Source organism: Procambarus clarkii, chromosome 34, assembly GCF_040958095.1.
Source record: "Procambarus clarkii isolate CNS0578487 chromosome 34, FALCON_Pclarkii_2.0, whole genome shotgun sequence".
NCBI lineage: Eukaryota > Metazoa > Arthropoda > Malacostraca > Decapoda > Cambaridae > Procambarus > Procambarus clarkii.
Genome location: NC_091183.1, coordinates 40,842,072 through 40,864,462, shown reverse-complemented (window position 1 = coordinate 40,864,462; position 22,391 = coordinate 40,842,072). Strand labels below are relative to the sequence as shown.

At 45.7% G+C, this 22,391-nt stretch overlaps 1 long non-coding RNA gene across 1 annotated transcript in view; it reads right to left on the bottom strand.

Moving 5' to 3' along the window:
* LOC138370975 (uncharacterized) overlaps positions 1–22,391 on the bottom strand; it is a 517,340-nt gene that overhangs the window by 168,317 nt on the left and 326,632 nt on the right. Inside the window, exon 3 of the long non-coding RNA XR_011230285.1 lies at positions 21,644–21,697. This is a non-coding gene — a long non-coding RNA (uncharacterized lncRNA). The remainder of the gene's footprint in view (positions 1–21,643; positions 21,698–22,391) is intronic.

Below are 22,391 nucleotides of genomic sequence, written 5' to 3'. Positions count from 1 at the left end.
GTTTCAACTCCTTTGACCATGTCGTAGCTCAGTTGATTAAGGCAGCGTCTGGGATGCTCCCGGACGCAGGTTCAAATCCTCGTCACGGCCCTTGTGGATTTGTTCATTTACTATTAAAAATATATATTATGTATAAATGCATAATGCAACTGTGTTTTGCAAACTAACAAATTTTTATAATTAATTTTTTATAATTATTTTTTATTTTCGTTTCACTTTGCAAGAATTTTTGTTAGAAGTGTTTATTATATCAAAATAAAAACCAACACAAAAAATATTAAACTGTTTTCTACGGTACACAAGATGATCAACAGAAAACGGTACTTGGTATTTCGAGAATGGAGAGAGGTGGGGGGGGGTTATGAAGGGGGTTAGGAAAGGGAATGGAGAGGGGAGAGGTAGGAAAGGGGGGGTGGGGGGGTTAGGGAAGGGAATAGGTAGGGGGTGAAGAGTGTGAGGGGCATAACGGACCATTTATAAAGCTCCGAGCCTCGTCTCCTTAAAGCAGCGGGGGTCGGGATAAATTGCTTCAGCCCGCTATGGTTCTTACCGTTTGCCTTCCTATTAATCTCTGCCGCGTCTGCCTTCCAGTAGTGTTGTCTGCCTTCCAGTAGTGTTGTCTGCCTTCCAGTAGTGTTGTCTGCCTTCCAGTAGTGTTGTCTGCCTTCCAGTAGTGTTGTCTGCCTTCCAGTAGTGTTGTGTCTGCCTTCCAGTAGTGTTGTCTGCCTTCCAGTAATGCTGTGTCTGCCTTCCAGTAGTGTTGTCTGCCTTCCAGTAGTGTTGTCTGCCTTCCAGTAGTGTTGTCTGCCTTCCAGTAGTGTTGTGTCTGCCTTCCAGTAGTGTTGTCTGCCTTCCAGTAATGCTGTGTCTGCCTTCCAGTAGTGTTGTCTGCCTTCCAGTAATGCTGTGTCTGCCTTCCAGTAGTGTTGTCTGCCTTCCAGTAATGCTGTGTCTGCCTTCCAGTAGTGTTGTCTGCCTTCCAGTAGTGTTGTGTCTGCCTTCCAGTAGTGTTGTGTCTGCCTTCCAGTAGTGTTGTCTGCCTTCCAGTAATGCTGTGTCTGCCTTCCAGTAGTGTTGTCTGCCTTCCAGTAATGCTGTGTCTGCCTTCCAGTAGTGTTGTCTGCCTTCCAGTAGTGTTGTCTGCCTTCCAGTAGTGTTGTGTCTGCCTTCCAGTAGTGTTGTCTGCCTTCCAGTAATGCTGTGTCTGCCTTCCAGTAGTGTTGTCTGCCTTCCAGTAATGCTGTGTCTGCCTTCCAGTAGTGTTGTCTGCCTTCCAGTAATGCTGTGTCTGCCTTCCAGTAGTGTTGTCAGCCTTCCAGTAGTGTTGTGTCTGCCTTCCAGTAGTGTTGTCTGCCTTCCAGTAGTGTTGTCTGCCTTCCAGTAGTGTTGTGTCTGCCTTCCAGTAGTGTTGTCTGCCTTCCAGTAGTGCTGCGTCTGCCTTCCAGTAGTGTTGTGTCTGCCTTCCAGTAGTGCTGTGTCTGCCTTCCAGTAGTGTTGTGTCTGCCTTCCAGTAGTGCTGCGTCTGCCTTCCAGTAGTGTTGTGTCTGCCTTCCAGTAGTGCTGTGTCTGCCTTCCAGTAGTGTTGTGTCTGCCTTCCAGTAGTGCTGCGTCTGCCTTCCAGTAGTGTTGTGTCTGCCTTCCAGTAGTGCTGCGTCTGCCTTCCAGTAGTGTTGTGTCTGCCTTCCAGTAGTGTTGTGTCTGCCTTCCAGTAGTGCTGTGTCTGCCTTCCAGTAGTGTTGTGTCTGCCTTCCAGTAGTGTTGTGTCTGCCTTCCAGTAGTGCTGCGTCTGCCTTCCAGTAGTGTTGTGTCTGCCTTCCAGTAGTGTTGTGTCTGCCTTCCAGTAGTGCTGTGTCTGCCTTCCAGTAGTGTTGTGTCTGCCTTCCAGTAGTGTTGTGCCTGCCTTCCAGTAGTGTTGTGTCTGCCTTCCAGTATTGTTGTGTCTGCCTTCCAGTAGTGTTGTTTCTGCCTTCCAGTAGTGCTGTGTCTGCCTTCCAGTAGTGTTGTGTCTGCCTTCCAGTAGTGTTGTGTCTGCCTTCCAGTAGTGTTGTGTCTGCCTTCCAGTAGTGTTGTGTCTGCCTTCCAGTAGTGTTGTTTCTGCCTTCCAGTAGTGCTGTGTCTGCCTTCCAGTAGTGTTGTGTCTGCCTTCCAGTAGTGTTGTGTCTGCCTTCCAGTAGTGTTGTGTCTGCCTTCCAGTAGTGTTGTGTCTGCCTTCCAGTAGTGTTGTGTCTGCCTTCCAGTAGTGTTGTGTCTGCCTTCCAGTAGTGTTGTGTCTGCCTTCCAGTAGTGTTGTGTCTGCCTTCCGGCGGCACACCGAGCATGGCACCATATAACTCCATGCTCTCGGTTTGCCATTCTGAATAAAATGCAACTGTTTTGCCTAACCAGAAACGTTCAAACCCCCGGCAACCCAACCAGTACCGATGGGAATACGGCATCGAGGCCGATGCATAGAAAACACGATTCTTATTTAACGGATTGGTCGATTGCGTACAATATTCGACGTGTTAGTAAAGGGGGACAGGCTGCATGATTCCCCCACATCAACGAATATCAGCAGCGGCGTATACAAGGTCGCGTCAACAATAACTGCCTTTGGGAATCTGAACAAGGAGGCTTTCAAAATTCTGTATATCACATACGTCAGACCAATTCTGAATTATGAGGATTAAACGTACGTACTCGTCTAGTTGTGCTTGCGGAGGTTGAGCTTTGGCTCTTTAGTCCCGCCTCTCAACTGTCAATCAACTTGTGTGCAGATTCCTGAGCCTACTGGGCTCTTATCATATCTATCTTGCGGTTATCTTGCGATGATTTCGGGACTCAACGTCCCTGCGGCCCGGTCGTCGACCAGGCCTCCTGGTTGCTGGACTGGTCAACCAGGCTGTTGGACGCAGCTGCTCGCAGCCTGGTTGATCAGGTATCCTTTGGAGGTGTTTATCAAGTTCTCTCTTGAACACTGTGAGGGGTCGGCCAGTTATGCCCCTAAATTTGAATAAATTTTCTACACTTGAAACTGTGTATGGAGTCAGCCTCCACCATATCACTGCCTAATGCATTCCATCTGTTAACTACTCTGACAACCTACTGTGTGTGTGTGTGTGTGTGTGTGTGTGTGTGTGTGTGTGTGTGTGTGTGTGTGTGTGTGTGTGTGTGTGTGTGTGGGTGTGTGTGTGTGTGTGTGTGTGTGTGTGTGTGTGTGTGTGTGTGTGTGTGTGTGTGTGTGTGTGTGTGTGTGTACGTGGGTGCATGTGCATGTGAGCGTGTGTGCGCGCGCGTGCATAACCCCCTTGACTACCAAGTCTCATTATGAGAGGAACAAAACGGTAACGAGGTCGGTAAGCGGTGAACGGAGCCCAGGTACACGTGTCCTCATTAGTGGCTGCCCCTCACCCCCCCCCCCCCTCACCACGTCTTTCCCTCACTCAAGCTATCTACGTCTTCCCCTGCCTACGTTTACTCCCCTCCCCCCCTTCCCTCACTTCCCTACCCACGTTTTCCCTCACCTCTCTTCCCCTAGTTTCATCACCCTCTGTGAGGTTGATTCTTCAATAAATCACTAAACAATAAGTTTAACAGATCTCTATAACGCTCAAAAAACATTCAGATATGCTGGTTATTGCAAATGAACGTTGTCTGTGGTAGAAAAATAATTAAAAAAATCTTTCCCATTCACCTATAGATACCAGTGATGTCCGACTTATTCCTGAAAAAAAGTAATTGGGTTTCTGGAACGTTGTGTATATCAATATCTACAAAAAGAAATGTTTATCTACCTTATCTGTCCAAGATTGGAGGCCAAACGCTTGGAGGTAACCTCTCTAAGGGTGGTGGTGGGGGTGGGGGTAGAGGGTGGGGGTAGAGGGTGGGGGTAGTGGGTGGGGGAGCACCCACATGTGGGTCGGAGTCGGCTTCATTATTTCAGTTAAAAAGAGGATCTTCTCCCATGCGAGTCAGTCCCTATAATTTCACCATTTCATGCTGTCTTGCAATATTAACACTAGAGCAAGGGTTGGGGTAAGCGGGATGGGTTCGCTGCCCATGGTGGCCCAATGTGTGGCACCGGCTCGACCCGGGCTCCCCATGCTTAAATGTCGCAACCTTTCCCAGTCAACCACTTGTGGTTGGAAACACGAGGACCCATGTCTCAGAGACGTGAATAAATAACATTTAGAGGGATTCGTTTTGGACCCCAGTCTGTATCGGGAGCCCCTCTCTGTGCTGGCCCCTTCAGCTGTGGACGAGGTGCCACCCAGACGGCACCACTATCATTAAGGAAGTTGCCAACGTCTCCCTCCAAAGTTCTCGAAGTTTGGGGAGAAGGGAGGATAGTCGAAGAAAGGTGGGAGGAAGGGAAGGGAGGAGAAAGGGAAGGGAGGACGGGAAGGATGGAGACAGCAAGGAGGCCAAGGGAGGGAGGGCGACACTATTCCTTTGATAACTCTTGCTTCAACAACAGATTGACAACGTTTACTTCACGTCCAGCAAGTTCCCACAAACTCCTGCGGCGTCAAGTTTAGTTCCTCTTAAGTCCCCGGGAGCGATTTCCAGGAGTTCTTAAGGTGGTGGCAACGGTATATATATATATTTAGACGCAACACACCTCCTCACAACCCACTTGAGAGGTTGTGGTCATGGCCCCGAGGGCACCAGATAATAGCAGTTAACAATAGAAAGCGCTAACCAGTGTCGCTAGTACTGTGAAGGGATAGATATGAGGACAAGGAGCCAGGATATGAGAAAAAGGGTGAAACAACAACCACATCGGGGGATCGAACGCCGACCCTGCCAAAGACAAGGTCGTCTACCACCAGTCCAAGTGGATAGATAGACCACGGGGGAAGGGGGGGGTACAGATAATGTGACACTATTCAGCAGCAAAGTCCATATTCCCTTGTATTATACTGGCACAAGCTTTATATATCTCCATGTTTAATAAACTGAACTTCCTAATGGTCTTTATCTAAACTGACTTTTGAAAACTTGGGTTATTTATCCCGCTGTTGAGCTGCGGGCTCGAGTCCAGTGCTTCCTATTCTTACTGAGGAAAAGGTCAAGTTAGCATAGTCATATTTCTTATGTTTGCTTCAGCATGTTATACTGAGCAACATGCAACATATAAAGATTTATGTTATACTCAAAATTAATACATTTTAAAACATATTTCATGGCGTATATTTGATTACTGGAATACAATACTGCCGGAATATACAAAAGCTTTCCATTTACTTTACAAAGTTTAGTGAAAAATACTTCATTACAAATAAATGCTTTTTAGAACCCTAACAGCGTGATGGGTTGGTAAACAATTTCTTGCTTGCAGGCGGAAAAGATAGGCATTCGATTCCCGTTTTTTGTTGAAGATGAGAATGGGAAGAGGAGCGCGAGCGTAAACATTTTTGTCCAGTTAGCGTACGCAGCAAACGTGTCAGTCATATCCCTGATGCAGGAGTCATATCGTTGATGTGGGAGCATATCGTTGATGTGGGAGCATATCGTTGATGTGGGAGCATATCGTTGATGTGGGAGCATATCGCTGATGCAGGAGCATGCAAAACTCATTGTGTGTACATGTGTTTGTGTGCATATGTATGTATGTATGTATGTATGTATGTATGTATGTATGTATGTATGTATGTATGTATGTATGTATGTATGTATGTACGTGCATGCGCGCCCGTGTGCAAGCGAAACCAATTTGCAAAAATACATCTTGGCCAACGGGTAAGTGCTTCCATGTTAAGAGGAGGGCATTATCAGGAGAAAGCGACATGCCATTACGGCTATAAAGCCCTTGGAAGGGGTCAGGATAAGGATCTGGGATAGGATTGAGGGGAAGGAATGGTGCCCAACCACTTGTGGACGGGCGGGAATTGAACGCCGACCTGCATGAAGAGAGACTGTCGCCCTACCGTCCAGCCCATGTGGTTGGAAAAAAGAGAGAGAGAGAGAGAGAGAGAGAGAGAGAGAGAGAGAGAGAGAGAGAGAGAGAGAGAGAGAGAGAGAGAGAGAGAGAGAGAGAGAGAGAGAGAGAAAGAGAGAGAGAGAGAAAGAGAGAGAGAGAGAGAGAGAGAGAGAGAGAGAGAGAGAGAGAGAGAGAGAGAGAGAGAGAGAGAGAGAGAGAGAGAGAGAGAGAGAGAGAGAGAAAGAGAGAGAGAGAAAGAGAGAGAGAGAGAGAGAGAGAGAGAGAGAGAGAGAGAGAGAGAGAGAGAGAGAGAGAGAGAGAGAGAGAGAGAGAGAGAGAGAGAGATTGAGTGGGGGTGGGAGGGTTATTCTGTATCCTGGAAAGAGAACGGAAGGGAAAGAAGATAATAAATGGAGAGAGAGAGAGGGGGAGACATGAGGGAGCCAAATACACAGAACACTGTGAGCGTTGTTGATACCCCCATCATAGTGGGACCCACCTGTGACAACCTCCAGTATACCGAGCCGTTTGTGCCGTGTTGTGAGTGACCCGTTCTTGGTCCTTCCCCCATCTCTCTCTCTCTCTGCACTCAGGAGCGTTGATGCATATGTTTAAACTTTTTGAAGTTTTGTTTCGTGTTGCTTCGGGTAGAGGTTCCACGCCGGGGCCGCATACTCAATAATAAATCTTTCAAAGGATGTATACATCTCTCGGAAGGAATCTTTGTCCACATTCCTGAAGGATAACCGGACGTTATTGTGTTGATGTGTGCTTCCAGTGTTAGATCTTGAGCTATGTCCACTCCTAACTTTCCAACCACTTGGGCTAGACGGTAGAGCGACAGTCTAGCTTCATGCAGGTCGACATTCAATCCCCGACCGTCCACAAGTGGTTGGGTACCATTCCTTTCCCCCGTCCCATCCCAAATCCTTATCCTGATCCCTTCCCAGTGCAACATAGTCGTCATGACTTGGAACTTTATCCCTGATAGTTCCCTTCCTAACTTTCTTTTTCATTCAGCAGTAGAAAGTTACCTTCTCTTCCTCATGTAGCTGGAAATGTGGTAAGTGGGGGTGCCACAGTGGTCCAAATTGGGGCCAACCCTTTTTGTCATATATTGGTGCTACATAGCCTTCCCAGCTTGGTGCCTTCTTTTGATAATTACTTACTTACTCCATCATGTGGCTCTCATCACATGCAGCTCCTCTTATTGTTTCTTTACTTCCCCTGGAGTTACTTTTGCTTCAGTCGGTCGTTCTTCTCCTAGTTCCTATTCAGATTGAAATCGTAGATCTGGGGCAGCTACCCCAAGTGTAAGTAACAGATGCAGAAACAACAAAGCTTACTTAACCCTACAGAAAACCAATTCATTTCTGCGCTATGAAGAAACAACAAAAATGGGATTTATTGACTAGCATTAAATTTAGTCCTACAAATTTGTTATTCTGTTGCACTTAATGAGACGTTTCTGGCATGAATTAGCGCTTGCAAAAAAGATTAGTAGCAGTTGTTTCCGCGCTTATTAAAACATAGTCTGCACAATTTGCACAATAATCTCTTAATCCATCCCGTTCTCTCATTTTCCACTCTGTAAAAATGCAACTCTTGCGTCCAACCAGAAATGCAAGAGAAGCAAATTTTTGTCAAACCAGATATGTACAAACCCAAGCAACCCACCCAACCTATCGAGGCCACTGCATAGAAACGTCAGTATTACAACGTTTAAATTATTACAAATACGTCGTGTTTCTTAACGGATCGGTCGATTTCATAAAAATGTGATATATTAGGTGAGAGGAGAGGAAGCCCTTGTTGCTTCAGGAACTCACTAGCACCTACACCCACAAGCGCCTCGCTGTTTGCCACGAACGAGCTCGTTAGATAGCTTCGTTACTCGGCTCTTCTACATAGAATAGATTCTAAGACCTGAATATATGTACTCCTCTTCGTCATCGCTCCTCTATAAACAAACCTAACTCAACCCAGCCAGCCCAGCTGGCCCAGCCTAGCCTAGCCCAGCCTAGCCTAGCCTAGCCCAACCCAGCCCCACCCCCACCTAATCTAACCTGACCCAACCTAACGGAAATATATAGATTTAATGTGTATTACACAAGGTATAAACGATGTGTATGACGTCATGAGGCTCATATCGGTACAGGTTTTAGACCCTACTGGAAAACAGACTTCCTGCGGTGAATAGAATATTAGTCTGAAACTCTAGCGGTGTTGCTACCGTCCATGATGCACTTACTAATGACATTTTTTTTTAGTTTCCCTTAAAAATACATCTCTCACTTTTCCTCCCCCCCCCCCCACTCCACCTACCAATACACCTTCCCCCCCCCCTCCCCCTCCAGCACCACCTCAGGAGCGGGGCGCCACCATCAACCCAAAAAATTATAATTGATCTAACCGGAAATTTCACCTCGCAGATTTCAGCGTCGGGAAAAGTCTCGTGATATTTTTTTTATGTATAGCTTCTGCGACGACTCTCACTTTAATGTTCTAAAAACCGGTTAGAGAACGGTCGGTTTTTGACGCTGAGAATGTGAGCGCGCATGCGTACGCAGTACCTGTAATAGGAAACTCCCTCTACCTTAATTGGAAACTGTTTTTATATGTACTTTTTTGGGGGGGGAGGGGGTATTTCAGTCTCATATTCCCAATTAAATTTGGAGTTCCCATTTGACTATTTAATAACATAATTTTGAAAATGTAGATATTATCTACGTTCAGGGTTACAATACATATTGTACAGAAACATTGTGTGTGTGTGTGTGTGTGTGTGTACTTACCTAGTTGTGCTTGCGGAGGTTGAGCTCTGGCTCTTTGGTCCCGCCTCTCAACTGTCAATCAACTGGTGTACAGGTTCCTGAGCCTATTGGGCTCTATCATATCTACACTTAAAACTGTGTATGGAGTCAGCCTCCACCACATCACTTCCTAATGCATTCCATTTGTCTACTACTCTGACACTAAAAAAGTTCTTTCTAATATCTCTGTGACTCATTTGGGCACTCAGTTTCCACCTGTGTCCCCTAGTGCGTGTGCCCCTTGTGTTAAATAATCTGTCTTTATCTACCCTATCAATTCCTCTGAGAATCTTGTATGTGGTGATCATGTCCCCTCCTAACTCTTGTGTCTCCCAGTGACGTGAGGTCACTGGGAGACAGGCAGAGCAGCGTGGAGACTAGCATATAACGCCCACACACACCCCAGGTCAGGCAGGGCAGCGTGGGAGATTGCAGACATTAACCTTCAAGCATATTTTCTGAAATCTTTCCAACAAATGTGAGCGTGTTATCAAACTCTGTTTGCAGGCATAGCTCTAGCATACCTCGCGCCTGCTTCACGCATACTTCACTCGTGCTTCACGCATACCTCATGCGTGCTTCACTCTTTCATACCTCATAAATACAGTATTTACACATCATGCATACCTCATTCGTATCATACTGTTCTCTCACTATACGCCTAACATAATAAATGTTCAACACACATGAGGCTAGCCACAACAGATGTCTTGCCAAGGTCTCCGTGGTGACCAAGCCACCACAAGGAAGCGCTGTGGCCTCCATATAAGTACGCGTCTCTGCACTCGCAAGACCCCGCACCAAATTCTCAGATCCGCGCCAAAGGAAATGTTCGCTCTCTTAAGGAATTGTTAGAGCAAACGAGGTTGCCATCACCAAGCACGACTTGAGGTTGCCATCGAGGTTGCCAAAGCACGAACGAGGTTGCCATCACAAAGCACGAACGAGGTTGCCATCACAAAGCACGAACGAGGTTGCCATCACAAAGCACGAACGAGGTTGCCATCACAAAGCACGAACGAGGTTGCCATCACAAAGCACGAACGAGGTTGCCATCACAAAGCACGAACGAGGTTGCCATCACAAAGCACGAACGAAGTTGCCATCACAAAGCACGAACGAGGTTGCCATCACAAAGCACGACTTGAGCCCGGGATGGCACCATATCTCCCCCGCCGTAGCATTAAGAAATGAAGACACTGATGGCATGTGGAGCTGGCAGGGTCTTGCCAGGTCCCCTGGAGGAGGTTTAAGTTGGTCTCAAGGCGCCCACTGGACATATGGAGGACTAGGTCGTCTGGCGCCCTAGTCTCTCTATTTCCTGCTTATTTTGACATCACATCTAGCGTGTAATGGCGGATACGATACGATACACGTCCACAACACTGACTCGCGTGAGGGACGAAGAGAGAGTGAAGGAACTAGTCCTGACGACGTTTGAAAGGAGGAGGGAGAGGGGGGGACATGATACAGACATATAAAATACTTGGAGGGGATTTACAGGGTGGAAACAAAGGAAATGTTTACAATGAATTTTCAACAGAACAAGAGGGTACGGATGGAAGCTTGAGACTCAGATGTGTTTTCTTTTAAATTTTCCTTTAGCGTAATGATAGAGGAAATTGAATGACCTAAAGGAGCAGGTTGTAGAGGCAAACTCCATTCATAACTTTAAAGGCAGGTATGATAGGGAAATTTGCCAGGAGTCACTGCATTAGACAACCAACGGCTTAAAAAGCGGGGTCCAAGAGCTAGAGTTCGATCCTGCAGGCACAAATAGGTGAGTACACACGTACACGCACGCACGCACACTTTCACTTACCTAAGGACTAGGATAAACTTGAAAAGGTCCTAACAAGCTCGTCCCGGAGATGAAGGGTTTGAACTACGAGGAAAGGCAGTGGTCACATTAGAGAAGAGGAGAGATAGGAGTAGACATGATAACGGCATGAAATACTGTAGGAAATTGACAAGTTAGATAAAGCAACATTGTTCAGAGCTAAGAATAGCAGAATGTGGCATAGACTGAAACAGAAGACACCAATGAATTATTAAAATATATAAAAAGAACTAACGTGTGAGACCCGTCATTCCCTGGAACAGCATAGACGTAGAAGAGCGTGGAGGGAGGGAATTATCAAGGGGAAAGCACCAAGTCATTACGACTATATAGCACTGGGAAGGGGTCAGGATAAGGATTTGGGATGGGACGGTGGGAAGGAATGGTGCCCAATCACTTGGACGGTCGGGGATTGAACGCCGACCTGCATGAAGCGAGACCAAGATTCAAGATTTATTCAAGATTATAACAGTGAATGAACCGAGCTTGAGCAGCAGGCACTTGAGGCAAACTCAACCCACAATTTCAAAAGGCATGATAAGCAAGAGGGTCGGGAGCCTCTACAATCGATGACTGAAAGGCGGAGCCCAGGAGCTGATGCACACAAACGCACGTACACATGCCCAACATGATGCCCCAAGCCAGCCAGTTAAATGCAGACGGTCCATATACAGTGCTCGCTGGAGGCGCTGTGGTTGGCAGGGTGAGGGAGAATCTGGAATCCACTTACCGATTAAGTCACATTTTGAATGTGCATTTGTGTGAGAGATCCTGAGGGGAGAGTGAGGGGAGATAAATGAGTCCTGAGGGAAGAGAGAGAGAGAGAGAGAGAGAGAGAGAGAGAGAGAGAGAGAGAGAGAGAGAGAGAGAGAGAGAGAGAGAGAGAGAGAGAGAGAGAGAGAGAGAGAGACAGAGACAGAGGGGGTGATGATATTGAAAGGAGAGAGGAGCCGTGAGGGGAGAGAAGTAAGGGTTAGAAGAGGGGAAAGAAGTTCTGAGAAAGGAAAGAGAAGAGGTACTAAGGGAAGAGATAGAAAAGAACAGAGGGGAGAGAGATGATGTACAAGACAGGGAAAGAGGTCGTTAGAGGAGAGGGGGATCATTTTCTTCCCGTTTTTTTTCTGAAATCTTGTAATATCTAAACATTTTGATCATAAGTTTCTTTTTTTAGTCGTGGCATCTAAGAATGTGATTTATGGGACTGTTGTGTTTATTCTCTCTCTCTCTCTCTCTCTCTCTCTCTCTCTCTCTCTCTCTCTCTCTCTCTCTCTCTCTCTCTCTCCCACATTTCTCGCACTTTTAATTTACATTCTTTGACGCTGGATAAAATTTCTGCTAATTAAGTCTCCTCTTTGTCTCATACTCCCTTCTGTAGCACGCTAACCCCTTCCCTCTCTTTCCCTTGTCTCCGTTGTATTAATTTTACATCTAGATATTCGAACACCAGAACAAACTTCACTGCTAGGTGGAACAGGTCCGGTAGAGATGACCTTTTCACTGTCGGTATCATGTGTAAGATAGGAAGAGATTATCAAAACGAAGGTGAATCGTCACGCTGATGAAGTCAACACTTAACTTGGAACTACTTTTCAGCGACTCACAATATAGAGTTAAGCGTCTTGAATGACAACGACAACTAATGACCACTAACAGCTAGGAACAGAATATAAGGCTCACCATTTACTACAAGAGTAGGAAGGTCGAAGTTCTTGCTTGCTAAGAACTCTCCCGACACCAAACGGAACGCCTTCAAAGAAAGGATGTCGTCTTTGCCCACATCCTCTCTTGGGATTTCTAGTCCCAATGCTCCCACTGCATAGGCAGGACAACATTCATTTTGGAAACTGCAACAACAACAACTGGGATCCGTTTAGATTAGATAATTGCAAAACACAATCAGACAATCGCTTAATCAACTGGAACAACAGATGATTAGACGTTGTAGAACTAGGCAGGTAGTTCACACCTAGATAAGTACTAAGATGAACGAGACGATGGAGAGAGAGAGAGAGAGAGAGAGAGAGAGAGAGAGAGAGAGAGAGAGAGAGAGAGAGAGAGAGAGAGAGAGAGAGAGAGAGAGAGAGAGAGAGAGAGAGAGAGAGAGAGAGAGAGCGCGAGCGCGCGCGCGCATGATCTAGGAAACGTGTGCGCGCGTTTCATCCCAAATCGTGGACGGGGATCTGACCATTGGTGTATCAATGTGTAAAGTTCGGCCGGTGCTCCACCGGCTCCGTGATGCATGTGCACAGTACACCCGGACCTGGCCTCGCCGACCGTCTGGATTAAAACTGCTCTAGTGCAGTTTAACCGGCAGGTAATTACCTTAAATCAGATAAAAAAAAAAGAGTCATCTTCTCGTTAACCCGGAATGCTTCGGATAAAATCAGGATGGTTCTAATTGAATCGATATTTCAATATCTGGGATTAAGCTCGCTAAGCTTTTAATCACTCTGAGATATTCTAACTAAAAAAAATATTTCAATCTCTCAATTCCATTTTATAACTCAAATATCACTCACGGCATAAGTGCGTAGAAAACTCTTTATGGCTTACTATTAGAGAAGTTTTTGCAATTTGTACTAGAAGCACTCATGCCAGGAGGGTGGGGTGGGGAGCGAAAAGAGTGAGGGTAGGTAGGAAGGAGAGTGGGGGTGGGCAGCTAGGAGAGTGGGGGTGGACTGGGAGCAGAGTGGGGGTGGGCAGCTAGGAGAGTGTGGGTGGACTGGGAGCAGAGTGGGGGTGGGCAGCTAGGAGAGTGGGGGTGGGCTGGGAGCAGAGTGGGGGTGGGCAGCTAGGAGAGTGGGGGTGGGCTGGGAGCAGAGTGGGGGTGGGCAGCTAGGAGAGTGGGGGTGGGTAGCTAGGAGAGTGGGGGTGGGCTGCGAGGAGTGGGTAGGGGTGGGTAGCAAGGAGAGTAGGGGGTAGATATCAAGCAGGGAGGGGGGCGGGGAGCAACGGTAGGGGAGGGGAGGGGGTAGACCAGTTATAATAATAGGACAGTGAAAATTAACAAAATAAAATCACAAAATAACATTTCTAAAATTCGCTGAAATTAGTGTAATTATAATATTCCTTAATATTATAATATTCAGTTGCAGAGTGCTTCTGGCAGTATGGGTACGAGTCACTTCTGGGGTGTGATATATATATATATATATATATATATATATATATATATATATATATATATATATATATATATATATATATATATATATATATATATATATATATATGCGAACAAGCCTGAATGGTCCCCAGGACATATGCAACTGAAAACTCACACCCCAGAAGTGACTCGAACCCATACTCCCAAGAAGCAACGCAACTGGTATGTACAAGACGCCTTAATCCACTTGACCATCACGACCGGACATAATGAGGTGATAGCCGAGGCTATATGAACCACCCCACCGCCGGCACTCGGATAGTTATCTTGGGCATAGCATTTTACCAAATCACCTCATTCTTTGGGGCACACGTGAGGAACACAAATGCGAACAAGCCTGAATGGTCCCCAGGACATATGCAACTGAAAACTCACACCCCAGAAGTGACTCGAACCCATACTCCCAAGAAGCAACGCAACTGGTATGTACAAGACGCCTTAATCCACTTGACCATCACGACCGGACATAATGAGGTGATAGCCGAGGCTATATGAACCACCCCACCGCCGGCACTCGGATAGTTATCTTGGGCATAGCATTTTACCAAATCACCTCATTCTTTGGGGCACACGTGAGGAACACAAATGCGAACAAGCCTGAATGGTCCCCAGGACATATGCAACTGAAAACTCACACCCCAGAAGTGACTCGAACCCATACTCCCAAGAAGCAACGCAACTGGTATGTACAAGACGCCTTAATCCACTTGACCATCACGACCGGACATAATGAGGTGATAGCCGAGGCTATATGAACCACCCCACCGCCGGCACTCGGATAGTTATCTTGGGCATAGCATTTTACCAAATCACCTCATTCTTTGGGGCACACGTGAGGAACACAAATGCGAACAAGCCTGAATGGTCCCCAGGACATATGCAACTGAAAACCTGGGGACCATTCAGGCTTGTTCGCATTTGTGTTCCTCACGTGTGCCCCAAAGAATGAGGTGATTTGGTAAAATGCTATGCCCAAGATAACTATCCGAGTGCCGGCGGTGGGGTGGTTCATATAGCCTCGGCTATCACCTCATTATGTCCGGTCGTGATGGTCAAGTGGATTAAGGCGTCTTGTACATACCAGTTGCGTTGCTTCTTGGGAGTATGGGTTCGAGTCACTTCTGGGGTGTGAGTTTTCAGTTGCATATGTTCCTGGGGACCATTCAGGCTTGTTCGCATTTGTGTTCCTCACGTGTGCCCCAAAGAATGAGGTGATTTGGTAAAATGCTATGCCCAAGATAACTATCCGAGTGCCGGCGGTGGGGTGGTTCATATAGCCTCGGCTATCACCTCATTATGTCCTGTCGTGATGGTCAAGTGGATTAAGGCGTCTTGTACATACCAGTTGCGTTGCTTCTTGGGAGTATGGGTTCGAGTCACTTCTGGGGTGTGAGTTTTCAGTTGCATATGTCCTGGGGACCATTCAGGCTTGTTCGCATTTGTGTTCCTCACGTGTGCCCCAAAGAATGAGGTGATTTGGTAAAATGCTATGCCCAAGATAACTATCCGAGTGCCGGCGGTGGGGTGGTTCATATAGCCTCGGCTATCACCTCATTATGTCCGGTCGTGATGGTCAAGTGGATTAAGGCGTCTTGTACATACCAGTTGCGTTGCTTCTTGGGAGTATGGGTTCGAGTCACTTCTGGGGTGTGAGTTTTCAGTTATATATATATATATATATATATATATATATATGCTTGTGTGTGTGTTGTAATTTAGTTAGTATTCATGAGGTCTTGTGATGATGCTTTTTTTACGGTCATTCTTAAATTTGTTCCTCTTGAGATCTTGAAAAAGTTACCATAAAGTCTGGACTCCCTCACGTGTAATGTGCCGAGCTGATCTAAGAAATGGCGCCCATGCCAGCAGTTACTAGATATAAACGTCACAACATGCGAGAAATTTCCCGTTGTAAAAAGGAATTTTGGGCTACTACAGTCTGATGTGACCTGCTGCTAAACCACCAACCAGTAACCGAGAAACAAACCCCACAGCCAATCAGTAACCGGAACACAAAACACACAGCCAGTCAGCAACCCAAACACCATCCTCCCAACCAATGGGCACCTATGGTAACATTTTCATTCGTGGATAAAAGTGCCAATGTGATTGGCGAAGTATTAAGACACAATGACAAGAAACAGACCAATGGGAATCGACCCAGGCTTCTTGTTAGATGTGGTCTGGCCGGCTGTGTTGCGCCTTGCCCTGACTCGCTATGTTGCGCTCTTCCCTCGACTTCTTGTGTTACGTCAGGTCCCAGATTGCTGTGCAAGTTTTGTCCCAAGCTTTCTGAATTATACGTGGGCCAGATTTGTAGCGTTAGGCTGGCCTTGGTTTGCTGTGATCTGGCTGTCTTACGCCTGAAACCACCCGCTGTGTTAGGTCATGTTTCAGAGAGTAACGTTCAATCTAGCTTCGGCCTGCTTGCTGTATTCGGCCCGGCCTGCTTGCTGTATTCGGTTTCGGCCCAGCCTGCTTGCTGTATTCATCCTGAACCAGTCTTACAGTAATAGATCTTCATCTACTTTCTGTACTATATCTGGTTTTAGTTGGACACCAGTTAGGTACTTCTGAAATTCTTGCTTATTGTGAGCATCCATGTTCTGGTTGGTAGGACAAGTTTTTTTGAAGGCCAGAGTTCGAATCTTCGACGATTCAAATGAATGAAATGTATAAGATCAGGACAAGCCTGTTCTGTTACCCTTTGACCCGGCTTCTTGTATTTCTTGTTGTCAGTGAGCGACTGAAACACACATTGTTCATGACACTGACAGTCGAGGTTCAATCACAATAACAGAATTGCATGCCAATCTACAGGCGAGATCAAAATAAATATAGGCCCACTAGCCAATCAACAACAGTAAAATCAGGTGAAAAATCTAAGTCTTCATAACCATTCATCTTCCAAAACCCATTCATATACATTACCCTTCTCCCCAATCTGAGACAGGTATCCAGGCACAAACGCAGATCTTCCAGCCAATCGCCTACCGAGTTCCAAGCTAAAATATGTCCCAATCAGCGGGTGAATTCTCAGCACACACACACACACACACACATACAACCCGCCCAGCCAATCAGCTCGCGAAATTCAAACACAAACGATAAATCTCTGGGATTGGTGGCTTCAAAGAGTCGTCTCTTCTGTCTGTTGCTCTTGTCATGTGGATTACGTACCGGTCTGCAACTCTGAAATATTGTGCGGTGATTTTACCTTACCATTGCCAGCGTCTGTATCGTCCCCCCTCGTTGCTGTCTACACTGCTGTAGCACCCGGCTGGCTGTAGTCTACACTGCTGTAGCACCCGGCTGGCTGTAGTCTACACTGCTGTAGCGACCACTGCTACAGCATACACTGATACACAGTGTACACTGCTGTAGCGACCACTGCTACAGCATACACTGATACACAGTGTACACTGCTGTAACGACCACTGCTCGACTACTGAACTGTCATATTCTCTGCCACAAGAGCCATTACTACCGCCTAGGTCACGCGGCGGGTTTGAGAATCAAATAACTTGGTCAAACATCACAGACTGACGACATTGTTTACCAGGGGTTTGGATGCAGTTTGTTTTTCACGCTCGTCGACCAAAAGCTGAGAACATCAACACTCCCTTTTTGTTGTTGGGGAAAGGGCGGCGACGGCCGAGGGATGGGTGCGCCCAGCAATCCACGGGCTCACCATAGCCCGTGCTACATGGACACTTCGTTCTGAGTAGCTAAATCTGAAACAACAGCAACCTTTTCACCGCCAATGGGCGATATAGGCCTACACACTCCCCCTACCGTCTGCATATACTTACTAATTATTATCCTAAATATATATGAACAAATCCACAAGGGCCGTGATATAACTGAGAGAACATGTGATATATCACGTTATTGTGATTGGTGTGTGTACTGAAGTACACACGTCAGTTGGTGACGTGCAGACCAGGCTGTCAGAGGGAGGACTGGTTGGTTGACAGAGCCAGAGTGTATGGGAGCAAGTGTGTGAAACCCCGGTTAGGCTTCAGTGGAAGCCTCGAGATCCTCGTGGGAGCAGCAGCACTCCAGGTTGCAATTATTTTACCATGTCGTGTTACAGATGACTATAGCGCGTCTGGAATCATGTAAGGCGGTAATGGCTATTGTGGCAGAGCGTTTATTTCTATAGAAATATATTCTATATTTCTTATTTTTATTTATATAGTTTCTTTATGGAAACTTCCAGCGCATGAGTTCGAACCCTCATTAAGGCCCTTGTGGATTTGTTCACACTAATATGTGGTATTGTTTTCAGACTTCCGTCTTGTTATAAGGTTAGGAAGATGTGTTGATAATATAAGGACTTGTGATTCATCGTCACATATCATGGCACACTACATGGCACACTACATGACACACTACATGACACACTACATGGCACACTACATGACACACTACATGACACACTACATGGCACACTACATGACACACTACATGGCACACTACATGACACACTACATGGCACACTACATGGCACACTACATGACACACTACATGGCACACTACATGACACACTACATGGCACACTACATGGCACACTACATGGCACACTACATGACACACTACATGGCACACTACATGGCACACTACATGACACACTACATGACACACTACATGACACACTACATGGCACACTACATGACACACTACATGGCACACTACATGGCACACTACATGGCACACTACATGACACACTACATGGCACACTACATGGCACACTACATGACACACTACATGGCACACTACATGGCACACTACATGGCACACTACATGACACACTACATGGCACACTACATGGCACACTACATGACACTACATGGCACACTACATGGCACACTACATGACACTACATGGCACACTACATGACACACTACATGACACACTACATGGCACACTACATGGCACACTACATGACACACTACATGGCACACTACATGACACACTACATGACACACTACATGGCACACTACATGGCACACTACATGGCACACTACATGGCACACTACATGGCACACTACATGACACACTACATGGCACACTACATGGCACACTACATGACACAATACATGACACACTACATGACACACTACATGACACACTACATGGCACACTACATGACACACTACATGACACACTACATGACACACTACATGACACGCTACATGACACACTACATGACACACTACATGGCACACTACATGACACACTACATGACACACTACATGACACACTACATGGCACACTACATGACACACTACATGGCACACTACATGACACACTACATGACACACTACATGGCACACTACATGGCACACTACATGGCACACTACATGGCACACTACATGACACACTACATGACACACTACATGGCACACTACATGGCACACTACATTCTGATTGAATAGGAAAAACCTGAGTAAATATTGGTTTGGCAACAGGGTTGTTGATTTATGGAACAAATTGTCAGTTAACGTAATAGTCGTAGGATCACTGGATTGTTTCAAGTGTAGGTTAGACGCATATATATATGAATGAGGTTGGGGGGAAATAAACAGGAGCTGCATCGTATAGGTCAACAGGCTTTCTGCAGTTTCCTATATTCCTGTATTCTTATGTTCTTACTATAAATTGGGCTGTACGTGGGACAGATCAATCATGCTACCATCGTCGTCCTCGACGATTCTTTAACATCATATTACTCAGTTGTCCGACACGATAACATATTTGTATCGTTATCGTTGATCCATAAGTACCACATTACAATCTCGTACCTTGGTTTTAGGTACGAGATTGGAGCTGATAATGATTTTATTGAGGAAATGATAATGCTGTTAACAGTTTAATAGCATTATCATTTCCCTGAAAGTATTGAGTCACTATATGTTCCCCTACAATACTGCCCATGACTAAAGCACCCAACAGTGTTACATCCAGTACTGTAGTATCGACATGGTGTAAAATACAATAGGATAGCAGCCACCAGTGTAGCAGTGGTGGCTGCTATCATCTGCTGCTATCAAATATCTCGGTATTGTAGGAGCTCAGGCGCCAGGATGACTGTTTGTTTCCCTCTTTAAGAATATTTACATACTACAGTGGTCCCGCTGCGCACAATCTGCACTTGCCGCGAGAGAACATTGTGATGAGAACTTAATTCTGATGTATAAAGTATGCAACTCCGTAAATGGTTTTGTGAAAGAATTTGTTGCCAACTGAATAAGCATTTACATTTGTAAAATTATTGGCGTGGTTTAGTCTTGTTAGAAGTGCTAGTTGAGGTGGTTGTGGTAGTAGTGGTGGTTGTATTGGTGGTAGTTGTATTGGTAGGGTCGTAGTTGTAGTGTTGGGGAGGTTGTAGTGGTGGTAGTTGTAATGGTGGTGGTAGTAGTTGGGGTGGAGGTAGCAGTAGTGGTTGTAACAGTGCTGATGGTAGTAGTAGTGGTGGTATTGGTGGTGGTCTGTGGAAGTAGAAAAAAGTCTCTCTGTCCAGAACAGGAGGCCAGCAGATGCTTGGGGCTAGCCTCAACCAACCATCTAAGATGACATACAAAAGGTATGGGAACTTCATAGGCCAGTCAGGGTTGGCCCCCAGTGCCACCCTTTAAGAAGTATCGGGTCTTATAACGATCCCTAAGTCTGAAATCATAGATTTGTTTTCCATAAAGGTTTTAACGGTTTTCAGTGCTTCAAAATATAACATTTTCTGAGTGGGTAGAGGGGCAACGGGGATTGGGGGAGATTGGGAGAAGAGGAGAAGAGTGAGAGGGGAAGGGGGAAGATGGAGGAGAGGAGAGGAGAGGGGGGGGGATAGGGGAAGAGATATGAGAAAGGGAGAGATAAATATAATTATCTTCAGACAAATACTAACAAAAATACACCTTAGCAGCATCAGAGGACATACATACTGTCTACCCTCGGCTCATACCAGGACCACCCCCGTCTGATGGACGCAGTTCACAGCTATTATGGAGATTATACGTGTATACTTTAAATAACTTGAAAATTATGCACTTAACGAGCATACAAGTTGAATTAAGTGGATAGAGCAGTTACTGTTGCACTCGTTTGAACACCACTGTGCGTCTCTTGACGTGTCATCACACGAGTCAAGCGCCACAGTAGCCTGTATACAACACATCAACAGGATATACTTGTATTGTACACGATTCGACGAAACTCATTTTCTAATTGTCATCCCGTATATATTTCTGGATGTATTAGCTTAGCTTAGACTGCGCTAAGTTTGGTTAGGTTGTGTTGGAGCGGGCAAGGTTAGGGTGGGTTGTGTTGTTCTAGGTTGGGTTAGGTTAGGTTAGGTTCTATAATCTGTTGGAACATTGTCTCGCTCCCCAACCCCAATCGAGACCGAGTGACGGTCTCGCTTCATGCAGGTCGGCGTTCAATCCCCGAACAACCAAGTCGTTGGGCACCATTCCTTTCCCCCCGTCCCATCCCAAATCCTTAACCTGACCCTTTCTAAGTGCTATATAGTCGTAATGGCTCAGCACTTGCCCCCCTGATAATTCCACCCCTCCCTAAGATACGTCTTCTTCGCCTCCCAACCTTCTATCAATCCACTGACTCTTGTTGTTGTTAAAGATTTAGCTACTCAGGACGAAGTGTCCATGTAGCACGGGCTATGGTGAGCCCGTAAATCCACTGACTCGTATCAACATTAACTTAATGATGAACACAGCGTGATGCTTCACCTCACAGACTGCCACCTTTCTTCACCCTCTCAAGCCCTACTTTCTGTTTCTCATCTCCATGATAGTGGACTCAAACCCTTGATTTTTTTCGAACCGGGAACACCCGTCTATTTGATTTTAAATATTTTTAAACACTGGGAACTTCTGTCAATTTCATAATTATTTTGTAACACTTACCTTGGCTGGCACTGGAGAAACACCACCACGATAACATCAGCGGTGTGTGCGAAACTGAAACAGACAAAAGGATACATTTAAGAACCTATAGACGAGGATCTTCAGAACACTGCACATGATATATAAGAGAAAGGGTATTGGGTATGCAGCCCAGGCGTGGAACCCTTACCTAGAGGAGTAAATTAAAACTAATTTAAGTAGTACGCTGCGAGGTACGAACCCTTGCCAGGATCCATGAAGAATTTACGCCTCCACTTACGAAACCTGTCCATCTTTCATCAAGGCGGGTAAATTTGCTTTTATTCCAACAAATTATGAGCTACAAGGCTGTCTGTAACAATAATAACCCTGAGTGGTTATTATTATTATTATCATCTTTATTGACAAAATTAATTACAATTTTGCCTAATCTGAGGATTTTGATAGTCTTATTAAATTGAGGTTAATGCTAGTATTCACTGTCACGCAGGACAGAGGGTCATACATAAGACAATAGGTCTAAACTGTAGGCTGAAGCACATATATATCATGGTTACAATCAATGTTTTAATGTATGGATATGTGAAAACAACTTTCTACTGTGCACTGCCACACAAGGGCAGGGATGGGTTCATAAGTGATACAGCTTAGAAGTAATATACATAAAAATTATTCATCATTCTTTAAAATGGACAAGCAAATTTTGGATAAATTGTTAGGATGTCGTCCAGAACACCTGAGTCAATAAAATAGTTACACAGTTGGTGGT